The sequence below is a fragment of the Sinocyclocheilus anshuiensis genome, unplaced genomic scaffold (genome assembly GCF_001515605.1).
Source record: "Sinocyclocheilus anshuiensis isolate Anshui unplaced genomic scaffold, SAMN03320099.WGS_v1.1 scaffold1094, whole genome shotgun sequence".
Classification (NCBI taxonomy): domain Eukaryota; kingdom Metazoa; phylum Chordata; class Actinopteri; order Cypriniformes; family Cyprinidae; genus Sinocyclocheilus; species Sinocyclocheilus anshuiensis.
In genome coordinates this window covers 847,378-858,944 of record NW_015536578.1, presented here as the reverse complement: position 1 = coordinate 858,944, position 11,567 = coordinate 847,378, and positions in this window count along the sequence as shown.

The following is an 11,567-nucleotide window of genomic DNA, read 5'->3' as shown; positions in this document are numbered from 1 at the left end:
TACATACACGTGTGAAAACATTGATCAATCTTAGTGAAATTCATTCATATGCATTACTGAAAACCTCTTACATACGCGTGTGAAAACATTGATCAATCTTAGTGAAATTCATTCATATGCATTACTGAAAAACCTCTTACAAACACTAGTGAAATGAAAAACATTGATCAACCTTAGTGAAATTCATTCATACGCAATACTGAAAACCTCTTACATACACGAGTGAAAACATTGTTCAACCTTAGTGAAATACATTCATATGCATAACTGAAAAACCTCTTACAAACACTAGTGAAAACAGGTTTTTCAGTTATGCATAATTATGGCCTATACGGCCCCTCATAAAATGCTGTAAAATGTTAATTTTATTACAACGTTTTAACCAGTGTTAATTACACTTATTTATTTATTTATTTACTTATTTATTTATCAGCATAAATTAAAGACAATACAAACACTACCAAGTAGTTTATAACCTGTATATATTATCATGAAAGTAATGTCACAGTGCAAAATAAATAAATGAATAAATGAAATAAAAAAATGAAACCTTAATGGGATTCATTTTCATTATCCAAAATATAATTTGATAAACTTGTTTCTTTCTTTTGATTTTTGGGGTTAAATTTGACAGGATTATTTTCTTGCCAGGTTTCTGAAACCTGACGCCACATTTCCTTGACTAACAGCTAAAAACAGCAGACAGTTTTATATTTCAGCCTCTGTTTCAGTTTTTTTTTTGTCTCATGTTGTGCTGCGTTGTCTCGACTGTTAATGCTCTTATCTCTGCTGTGCAATATGCAGTGCTTTAGGTCAGAATCTCCCACACACACTCATACTTCAGGCTAGCTCTCTTTCCTTCCTCCATATTTTACTGCATTCTGCTTCCAAAACTGGACCATGACGACCTATTTTTTTGTATTAGTCAGAGTCAGGATTTAGGAGGTACTATGTTAGACTGCCAATCACAGACTTGCCTTTTTATTTCATTTAGGTAAGAACTGCTTTAGGTAAGGGTTCATTAGCTTAGTCATTTCATATGAGGATTACTTCCTGAAGAAACAAACCTATATTAAATTGACGTCATGGAAAAAAGGATTTTCCTAGCTGCTTTTCCAACTAAACAAACATTATTTTATAATGCATAGTATTATTCACTGGAAAAATACCTTCAGTTATGGGTCATTTTCCATCAGTTACCTCTTCACATATATTTGATATAGATTTTGTCCATTTTCTGGATGTCACACCTCACATAAGATGTGCTTTTGATGCAGCTGAAGACGTACTTTCCGTTCAATTGTGTTTCAGCTGCTCTCTCCCCAGTCTAATTCAATCAGAAATCTTCATGGTGTTGACATCACATTAACATATCAGTGCCTGCATTTTCATATAAACACTATCAAGTTACATTAGTGAAATTTTGGTAAAATCTCACAGGCAAAAAAAGTCCATTGTCTATTGTCAATAGTGTATGAAGCACAGCTCGCACAGAAGTCACGTTCAAACCAAGCAGCTTTCTTTCATTCAATGCGGTGAATCTGAATGGCCAACCTGAATCTGCTGCGAAATCTGTGGTGAAATCTTTCGCATTTCGCCCGTGAAATCTTTTGAATGGCAGAATTTTCCATGAAAGTTCACAAAACGACAGTAAATGTCACTGCACCTTTACACACTTCACATGTGGTTACAAACGTAGTTCAATCATAGTTCATTTGTATATACTGTATATATTTTGCTATCTACTAGAGTTTGGGTACTTGGACTCGTACTCAGACTTGAGTCCGGACTTGAGAACAACTTTCCAGCGGACTTGGACTTGTTACGGACTCGGATGCATTTTTACTCTGACTTGAGCCTTTGGGACTCCAAAAATATTTCCGAGTCCAAGCAAGTCCAGGGACAGTTAACGGAACTGTCACTGACACTATGCATTGTCACAAAAGTGACACTGAGTATTTGCATGTGTTTTTACATCCTGCCAGTACTTGAAAGCTGCCGGATTTCTGTGCGCGCACACCCAAAACGCCTCTCAGTGTACGAATGCTGAGATAAGTTCTCTTTTGCATGTTATTGCTACACACTCCAGTACATTAAAAGTTGTCAAAATGCCTGTCTTGGAGGGTATTCATGTAAATGCATTTGGTTATGTCTGAAGTGAACCTCAACAGTTGGGAGAAATACGGATGTCAAAATATTTGATCTGTGCGTCAGGTCTTAAAGCGACAGCAGCGTAAACCTGTTGTCATTTATCATTAATGCTAATCAAACAACAAAAGATAACGAGAAAATCACTCACTGCTCTTGACTGAATCACTTTAGTAACTTAAAGTGCCCCTATTAGGCTATGCCTTTTCGAATATTACCTTTCATGCAGTGTGTCATGTAGCTGTATGTGAACATAAACTATCTGCAAAGTTGTGAAGCCGACAGTGCATGATAAATAGTTATTGTCTATCAAAAAAAAAAGAGTCGGCTCGCAATCACCTAAACGAGTCGTCAGGAATTTTAATCTTATTCTGTTACGGCTCTCCGTCACGAAGTAACACATTTGCATATTGTCTGCCCACGTTTTACGTCGACAACTTGCCCGTCCACAAACAGTAACATTTCCATGTGGTTAACATCGTGTCGAGAAGACGCTGTATCCTACGCTGTGAGAGTAAATTTGTTTTATCACATCTTATTACCACAACCTTGTTAACACTTGACACTTACCACTGAGAAACGTCCTGCTCCAGTCGTGCTTGCGAATCAGTCTCTTGTCGATCAGCCACTTCAACCGTTTCATCATCAGACTCCGGCTCGAATTGGTAAGGTACAATCGATACCATCTTTTCTATGTATTGACAAGTCTCCAGGGCTGTCATTCCGTCATGGCAATGGGTGTTTCGTTTCCGATGCGCGCTGTACGCGGTAGACCAATCCAGAGCCAATATCTCTACGGCTCTGGACCAATCACAAAGGAATGCGCCATCTGACCAGTCACAGCAGTGAGGGCTCACGGAAAGGAGGAAAAAAATCTATTTTTTTGAGGAAACTAATGTGTTTTTTGACCTTGCATGCATGTAAACCTGTTTTAGGAGACTCATAAAACAATATTAGCAACCTTAAAAATGGCATAATAGGGGCACTTTAAGTAATAAGAATAATAAGTAATAAGAATCATTTATATTTAATGCAAACAGTTTAGATTTGTGCGGTTTTATTTTTATATTTATTACTTCATTAAATGTCTGTAGTAGGTTATTTCTGAAGTAATCTATACTATATAGACCTATCTGAAAAACTTTTTTTTTTTTTGGATTTAATAATTATTTATCCTTCTGCTTGCAATTAATAATTACACTGTTTACTTGCCTTCAGTAAGATTGAGAACGTTTGACTTTCAATAGTTTAGTAGTAGTTTTTGGTGTTGTAATAAATATATATTGTTGTTGTTAGTGCTGTTCTGGTGATTTTATCAGTAAAGTAGTTATGCACCTTAAAAGTTACAATATATTTCTCACTAACGAGGTAATAACGGCACTGTTCTGTAAGTAGATGAACTTAACAGTTTAGCTATTAGCAGTGACGCTGCTGCCGAACACTGTTGAGCGACGCACAGACTCAGGTAATTCTCACACGCTTAACCTCTCTCTCTCTCCCTCTATCCCTCTCTCCCTCTCTCCCTCTCCCTCTCTCTCTCTCTCTCTCTCTCTCTCTCTCTCTCTCATATAACTTCATTATTAATCACATTAATCTGCTATCAGCAGATCAAGCCTCTGTTTGGTCTAAAATTATGTTTTGGAATTCGCAACGGAGGCGTGGGACGCCCTGGGACCACACCACCCAGCTTGAATTTATACATTTACTGTATATCAATAAATAAAGTCAAGTCCCGCTCTGTGACTTTTTACATTGTAAAAGCTGTTTCACTCTGAAATATGTACATACAGTGGGTAATTTAGAAATTAGGTAAAATTAAATCTATTTTTTGAGGAAACTAATGTGTTTTTTGACCTTGCATGCATGTAAACCTGTTTTAGGAGACTCATAAAACAATATTAGCAACCTTAAAAATGGCATAATAGGGGCACTTTAAGTAATAAGAATAATAAGTAATAAGAATCATTTATATTTAATGCAAACAGTTTAGATTTGTGCGGTTTTATTTTTATATTTATTACTTCATTAAATGTCTGTAGTAGGTTATTTCTGAAGTAATCTATACTATATAGACCTATCTGAAAAACTTTTTTTTTTTTTGGATTTAATAATTATTTATCCTTCTGCTTGCAATTAATAATTACACTGTTTACTTGCCTTCAGTAAGATTGAGAACGTTTGACTTTCAATAGTTTAGTAGTAGTTTTTGGTGTTGTAATAAATATATATTGTTGTTGTTAGTGCTGTTCTGGTGATTTTATCAGTAAAGTAGTTATGCACCTTAAAAGTTACAATATATTTCTCACTAACGAGGTAATAACGGCACTGTTCTGTAAGTAGATGAACTTAACAGTTTAGCTATTAGCAGTGACGCTGCTGCCGAACACTGTTGAGCGACGCACAGACTCAGGTAATTCTCACACGCTTAACCTCTCTCTCTCTCCCTCTATCCCTCTCTCCAAAAATTAACTTAAATGATTTTAGCAAATGGCTGCAATATAACAAAGAGTGAAAAATTTAAGGGGGTCTGAATACTTTCCGTACCCACTGTACATCAAGTTAGCCACAACTTCTATTACTTGACTTTAAGTTTGCTGAGCAGGACACTAAATATGAGATGATGTGAAATCAAAAATCAAAATGGCAAGATGCAATAGAAGTTTGCGTTTGTTACATTTAAATTAACATATTAATTAACAATTAAGATACTGACAAACTGTAGTGTTTAGTTTGACTCGGACTCTGCACATTTTAGGCGATTGATTAAAGATTCTGACTCGACTTGAACTCGACTTAGGTGGACTCGAACCCAACACTACTATCTGTTATATACTTTACAATCCCATGAGGCCACAGGAGAGGATTTATGAATGGCTGTGAAGCGACGCAACTGATGCTGGTAGGTCAAGTGACAGTAACAACATGGCGGATGTAGTACGACCGAATTTCATTCATACTACACATACTATAGAGAACATACTTTTTAAACCGTCCCAAAGTAAGTTTCAAACCAAATATAGTACCTGCTAGACAATATGCAATTTCAGATTTTGCTTATGCTACAGCTTGAGGCAGTCTACACTGGATAGGTCAAAGTGAACTTTCCAAATCCTTTTGTCCTGTTGCTGGAAATGGCACAAACATGGTGTACATCACAAATAGAATGGACCATCAGTTCACAGCTGTCAAACTCTACGCGTTACACCACACCACATCCAGTGTAGACCGTACCACTGATTATAATGAGCTCTGTTTGCTTTTGACATGATTCAATGCTTGTGTCCCTTGTAGATGTGTTAGTGAGGGTAAAAAGTTGTCAAAATTAAGTTGGAAAGTGGAAAGGGTGGAACATTATCATAATACATGTTTACGGTGCAAGAATCCTTGAGTAGTTTTAAAAAGGTAAAAGGTGTCGAATAATGAATTCACATCAGTGAACCATGCAGATGTTCTGAAGTTTGCCGTATTAGTTAGAAAGTTAACTGCATTCTCATTTACTTTCATTGCTATTAGCCTATTATCATAACAGATCAAATTAAACAAATGCAAATAAGCCTGTACTCAAAGCCCTGTAATGGGACACAGGCAACCATTACGTGATTGTCCTTGTTTCTGTGCAGTCAGAGGATGGAGTCACTGTTGTTTTTCCCTTTACTGCGGAGGATGTTTCATCTGTTTCTCCTTTGTTGACATGATTCGGCGTTCCTGTCTCTGTACTGTTAGGTTCAGTTACTGTGGCCTCTGAAGCACACCTGAGCTGAACTCTGCTAAGTGTGTGTGTGAGCAGATCCCTCGGCTCCTCCTTGTGACCTTGCTTGCACCAAAATATCTCTAAATGAAAGAGAATGAAAAAGGAAGTGATGGGGAGAAGGGGTGGAGTGGATCAATAGGCAACATGGCAAAGGTTGAGCACACGTCTCCTGTTCTAGCACCGCTGCATGTTAACACTTATCCCATGAAACACTGCAGATCATTTGAAAGCTTTTCTGTCAGGGTAAATGAACAACTAACGTTATTCATCATAACACAAGATTGGTTGTCCTGGAGGTCAGCCTGTTAACCCCGTGTGCTGCCCTCAAATGAATGTACTGAAAAGGTATGACACTATCTATGACACACTTTATGACTGCTGTCTAACCCATGATGATCAATCTGTTAGTTACTACTGCTAGTCTCAGACACAAACAGAGTTTTCAATATAGTCCTGGTATGGTATGGCATTGGGGCATAAATGTATTGCAGTGCATTTTATGTTTTATAAAAACATATATTATATTATATTATATTATAGAAAAGTTTTTTGAAAAGCAGGTTTGTCATTATTAATTGCATAAATGTATTAATATATTGACTTCTTTTTAGTTACTTATATAGTTAATACATTAAAAATGTTAAATATGATGTAATATAAACTATTGTATGATTCATTATATTTTATTGGTTCAGCTTCACAAAGTTCATTTAGCAATTATTTATTAAAATAAAAAGATGTATTTCAAGTGAATGCTGTTCTTTTGAAATTTCTGCTCATCAAAGAATATTGAAAAAAAAAAATCATGGTTTTCACAAACATATGAAGCTGCACAACTGTTTTCAACATTGGCAATAATAATCAGAAATGTTTCTTGAGCACCAAATCAGAATTTTAAATGATTTCTGAAGGATCATGTGACAATAAGTGCTGAAAATTTAGCTTTGCCATCACAGAAATAAATTAAATTTTAAAATATATTGCAACGGGGGGAAAAGTAATACTATTTTTACTATATTTCTAATCTAATAAATGCAGGCCTTGGTGAGGATAAGATATTTTCTTTCTCAATAACAAAAAATAAAAAATAAATACTGACCCCAAACTTTAAATGTCGTGTTGTGTCGTGCCATCATATGTCGTGTCATCATGTCATATATCATGTCATATATCATATCATGTCATATGTCATATATCATATCATATATCATGTCATATGTCATATATGTCATATATCATATGTCATATATCATGTCATATCATATCATATGTCATATGTCATATGTCATATATCATGTCATATCATGTCATATATCATCTCATATATCATGTCATATGTCATATATCATATATCATGTCATATGTCATGTATCATGTCATATCATGTCATATGTCATATCATGTCATATATCATGTCATATCATGCCATATATCATGTCATATCATGTCATATGTCATATCATGTCATATATCATGTCATATCATGCCATATATCATGTCATATCATGTCATATGTCATATATCATGTCATATCATATGTCATATTTCATGTCATATATGTCATATATCATGTCATATGTCATATCATGTCATATATCATGTCATATCATGTCATATATCATGTCATATATCATGTCATATCATGTCATATGTCATATATCATATATCATATATCATGTCATATGTCATGTATCATGTCATATCATGTCATATGTCATATCATATGTCATATATCATGTCATATATCATATATCATGTCATATCATATATGTCATATGTCATATATCATGTCATATCATGTCATATATCATGTCATATCATGTCATATATCATATATCATGTCATATGTCATGTATCATGTCATATGTCATATGTCATATCATGTCATATATCATGTCATATATGTCATATATCATGTCATATATCATGTCATATATGTCATATCATGCCATATATCATGTCATATCATGTCATATATCATGTCATGTCATATATCATATGTCATGTCATATATCATATATCATGTCATATGTCATGTATCATGTCATATCATGTCATGTATCATGTCATATCATGTCATATCATATGTCATATCATATGTCATATATCATGTCATATCATATGTCATATGTCATATATCATATATCATGTCATATGTCATGTATCATGTCATGTCATATCATGTCATATCATGTCATGTCATATCATGTCATATCATATCATGTCATATGTCATATCATGTCATGTCATATGTCATATATCATGTCATATCATATGTCATATATCATGTCATATCATGTCATATCATGTCATATGTCATATGTCAATGTCATATATCATGTCATATGTCATATGTCATGTATCATGTCATATCATGTCATATGTCATATCATGTCATATATCATGTCATATCATGTCATATATCATATCATATGTCATATATCATGTCATATGTCATATATCATATCATATGTCATATATCATATATCATGTCATATGTATCGTCATATCATGTCATATATCATGTCATATGTCATATGTCATATCATGTAATATGTCATGTCATATGTCATATATCATGTCATATCATATGTCATATATCATGTCATATGTCATGTCATATCATATGTCGTATCATGTCATATCATGTCATATATCATGTCATATGTCATATATCATATCATATATCATGTCATATGTCATATATCATGTCATATCATATATCATATATCATGTCATATCATATGTCATATATCATGTCATATCATATGTCATATATCATGTCATGTCATATATATCATATCAGGTCATGTCATATGTCATGTAACATATATCATATCAGGTCATATATCATATAATATCAGGTCATGTCATATGTCATATATCATATATCATATCATGTCTACTGCCTTTATAAAACACATTTATATTAATTTAGTTCTCACATTGAGAATTTAGTTTGTAGTGAGGTGAAGGGTAAGTTTGTAAATCGATGTGTGTGCTGGTTGTTTAGTATTCAGGACTCTCAAAGTGTCTCGGAGGACATGGTGCAGTTTGTCGATCAGAGGAGGTGATGCTGACATCTTCATCAGCTCTTCTCTCAGTACGAGAGGTTGAACACACACATCCTTATCACACCATCATCTCCTTCACATTGACCCTGCCTAATCAATTCACACACACTCCTGCTTTTACCATTCACATCTTGTTCAATAACAGTTCCACGCCAGACGGATCGATGGATCTCCACCAATACAAACACTCACACCCCATGTCCTCATGTGTCCCCAGTGAGTTGGAGGACTGCGGTGTATTGCGTCAGTACTGTTGTGATTCCTGTGGTGTGAGATGCAGGGAGGAGGTCATGACACACTCCTGTGGCACACTGTCAGATCCGTCAGCGCTCTCTAGAGCTTTGTGTGTGTGTGTGTGTGCTTTGTGGGGGTGTGTCCAAAAAAGTCATCACTCATAAATGCAGACAAAGGAGCTGCTGATTGTTAATGTTAATTAATACATTCATTAACCTACTGCTAATCTCAGTGTTTGATTGACACAACCTCACAGTTCTGAATGTGCTGATGGCTGGATTTGTAATGCATGCTGGGGAAAAAAGACAATAAGCTGCAGATTTGTCATATCGCCTTTGTGCTCCAGTTAGTCAGATGAAGACGTGCCATTTGCAGCTTTAATAACACACAGGCCATTGTTTTAAAGTCAAGCCATCCTCCTCTCTTTCTCTGTTTAGTGCGGAGTTAATACGGTGTAAGGGAAACAGGTCAATGGATATTAATATCCAAAATATAGTGAAAACACTATTAATTAGCACAGTAACAAGATCGGCAGTTTAAGACATTAACTTGTGAGCACAAAACACAAGATACTTCTCTTTTCCATATGAATAAGACTTTATTGGATAAATCTAAGACATATAAACTAATCTAACACATAAACACACGCATTCACACAAGTTGCAGAAAGAGAGAAAGTGAGGAAATAATGAGTTTAAGAGAATGAAAATGTGAAATCCCAAGTTTACAGCAATATGTGCAATTGCATAGATCTGAACAACCATCAATCACTTAATTAACCCTCGCATTGAGTTCCTCAATGAGGTTAAACTTTATATTAAATGCACCAGTTCAGCTAGAATCTGGAGGTACTTGCGTTGCATGCGGGGTACCCTTTCTTGTCTGGTTGCCGAAAGGGGTTTCCCGAGGTCGCTGATTGGCTGCTATCACGTGAGGGTCATGCTGTCATCTCTTTGACCATTTAATCTTGATTACTTGCCCTAAAATTGACAATCTCCTTCCTGAGTTGTTATGATCAGTGTGTTCCTTTTGTGTTAATGTTGAAAGCTGTTCTGTGAAAGAGTTGGTTAGGCTTGCTTCAGACTGGCTAGTGCTAGGGTCTGATTTATGAACATCCTGTTGTCTTGGGCCTCTGTGGAATTCGGCTTCTCATGTTTCAACCATGTTTTGACCAAATCTTAGATTGTCTGATTCGGTCTGATATCCTACAACGGTCTTTGGAATACTTTTTGCACATGGCTAATAAAGCCTGTCATGGCTCTTACCTGCATTAGTGGCACTTAGATTTATTTAAGTCATCATATTTGAGTCATTTAGTTTGGATTGGACAGCAACCAGTAGTCTTAAGTTTCTGTCACAGTTGTTGGACCAAATTTTGGACAACTACAGATTGGACACAAAAAATGGATATGCTCTCGAATGATTAATACTTGTGTTCAGTTTCCCCAGAAGAGAAAGTCTTTCTTTCTTTCTTTCTTTCCTTCCTTCCTTCCTTCCTCCTTTTGTTTTCAGTCACATTACTTCAATTCAAAGGAAAAAAATAATATATACATATTTCTTTCTTTCTTTCTTTCTTTCTTTCTTTCTTTCTTTCCTTCTTTCCTTCTTTCCTTCTTTCTTTCTTTCTTTCTTTCCTCCCTCCCCTCCCTCCGTCCGTCCGTCCTTTTTTTTGTTTTCAGTCACATTACTTCAATTCAAAGGAAAACAATAATATATACATATTTTTAGAAATTAGTTTTAACATTTAAATAAAAATATGTATTTATTTATTCTCTTTACTTCCATACAATGAAATTTATTTTTTGTAATATTTAAGTGAAAATGCATTTAGAGTTTTTTTCCTCCTATTTGCATTTTGCAGTGCAATGTGATCTGGGTGTTTTATTGTGTGATTCCTTCAATGTCAGTATAACAACAGTATCTGAACGGTGCAGTTGTTCTGTTTCTGGCCATTTCTTGTCTAATACGTCATCTAGTTCATTTAATGTCCCCTGTCTAGTTTTTCTGATTGTGTTCATGTAACAGAGTAACTATTCGTGTGTAACCCTGCGTCATACTTTTCTGCTCATCCAGAGTCTTATCAGGGTCTGGAGTCTCTAGAGACCAGACACTCATAAATCACATCACCCGCTGCCACCCAAACACTCCGCACTGAACCGGAGACCCTATTAACCTGCCCCTATCTTAATGAGTTAGTTAACACACTATTTTCTGTGAATGTAGCTCATCCCCGAGCTCGGGTGCCTGGGGAATGCTGGGAAAGTGTGATAATTGGCCATTGTTTATCATTGATTGCAGACTGATGAATGGGGCGAAAGGGACTCCATTTGTTTATGTCTTGTTTTGCTTTATCTCACTGC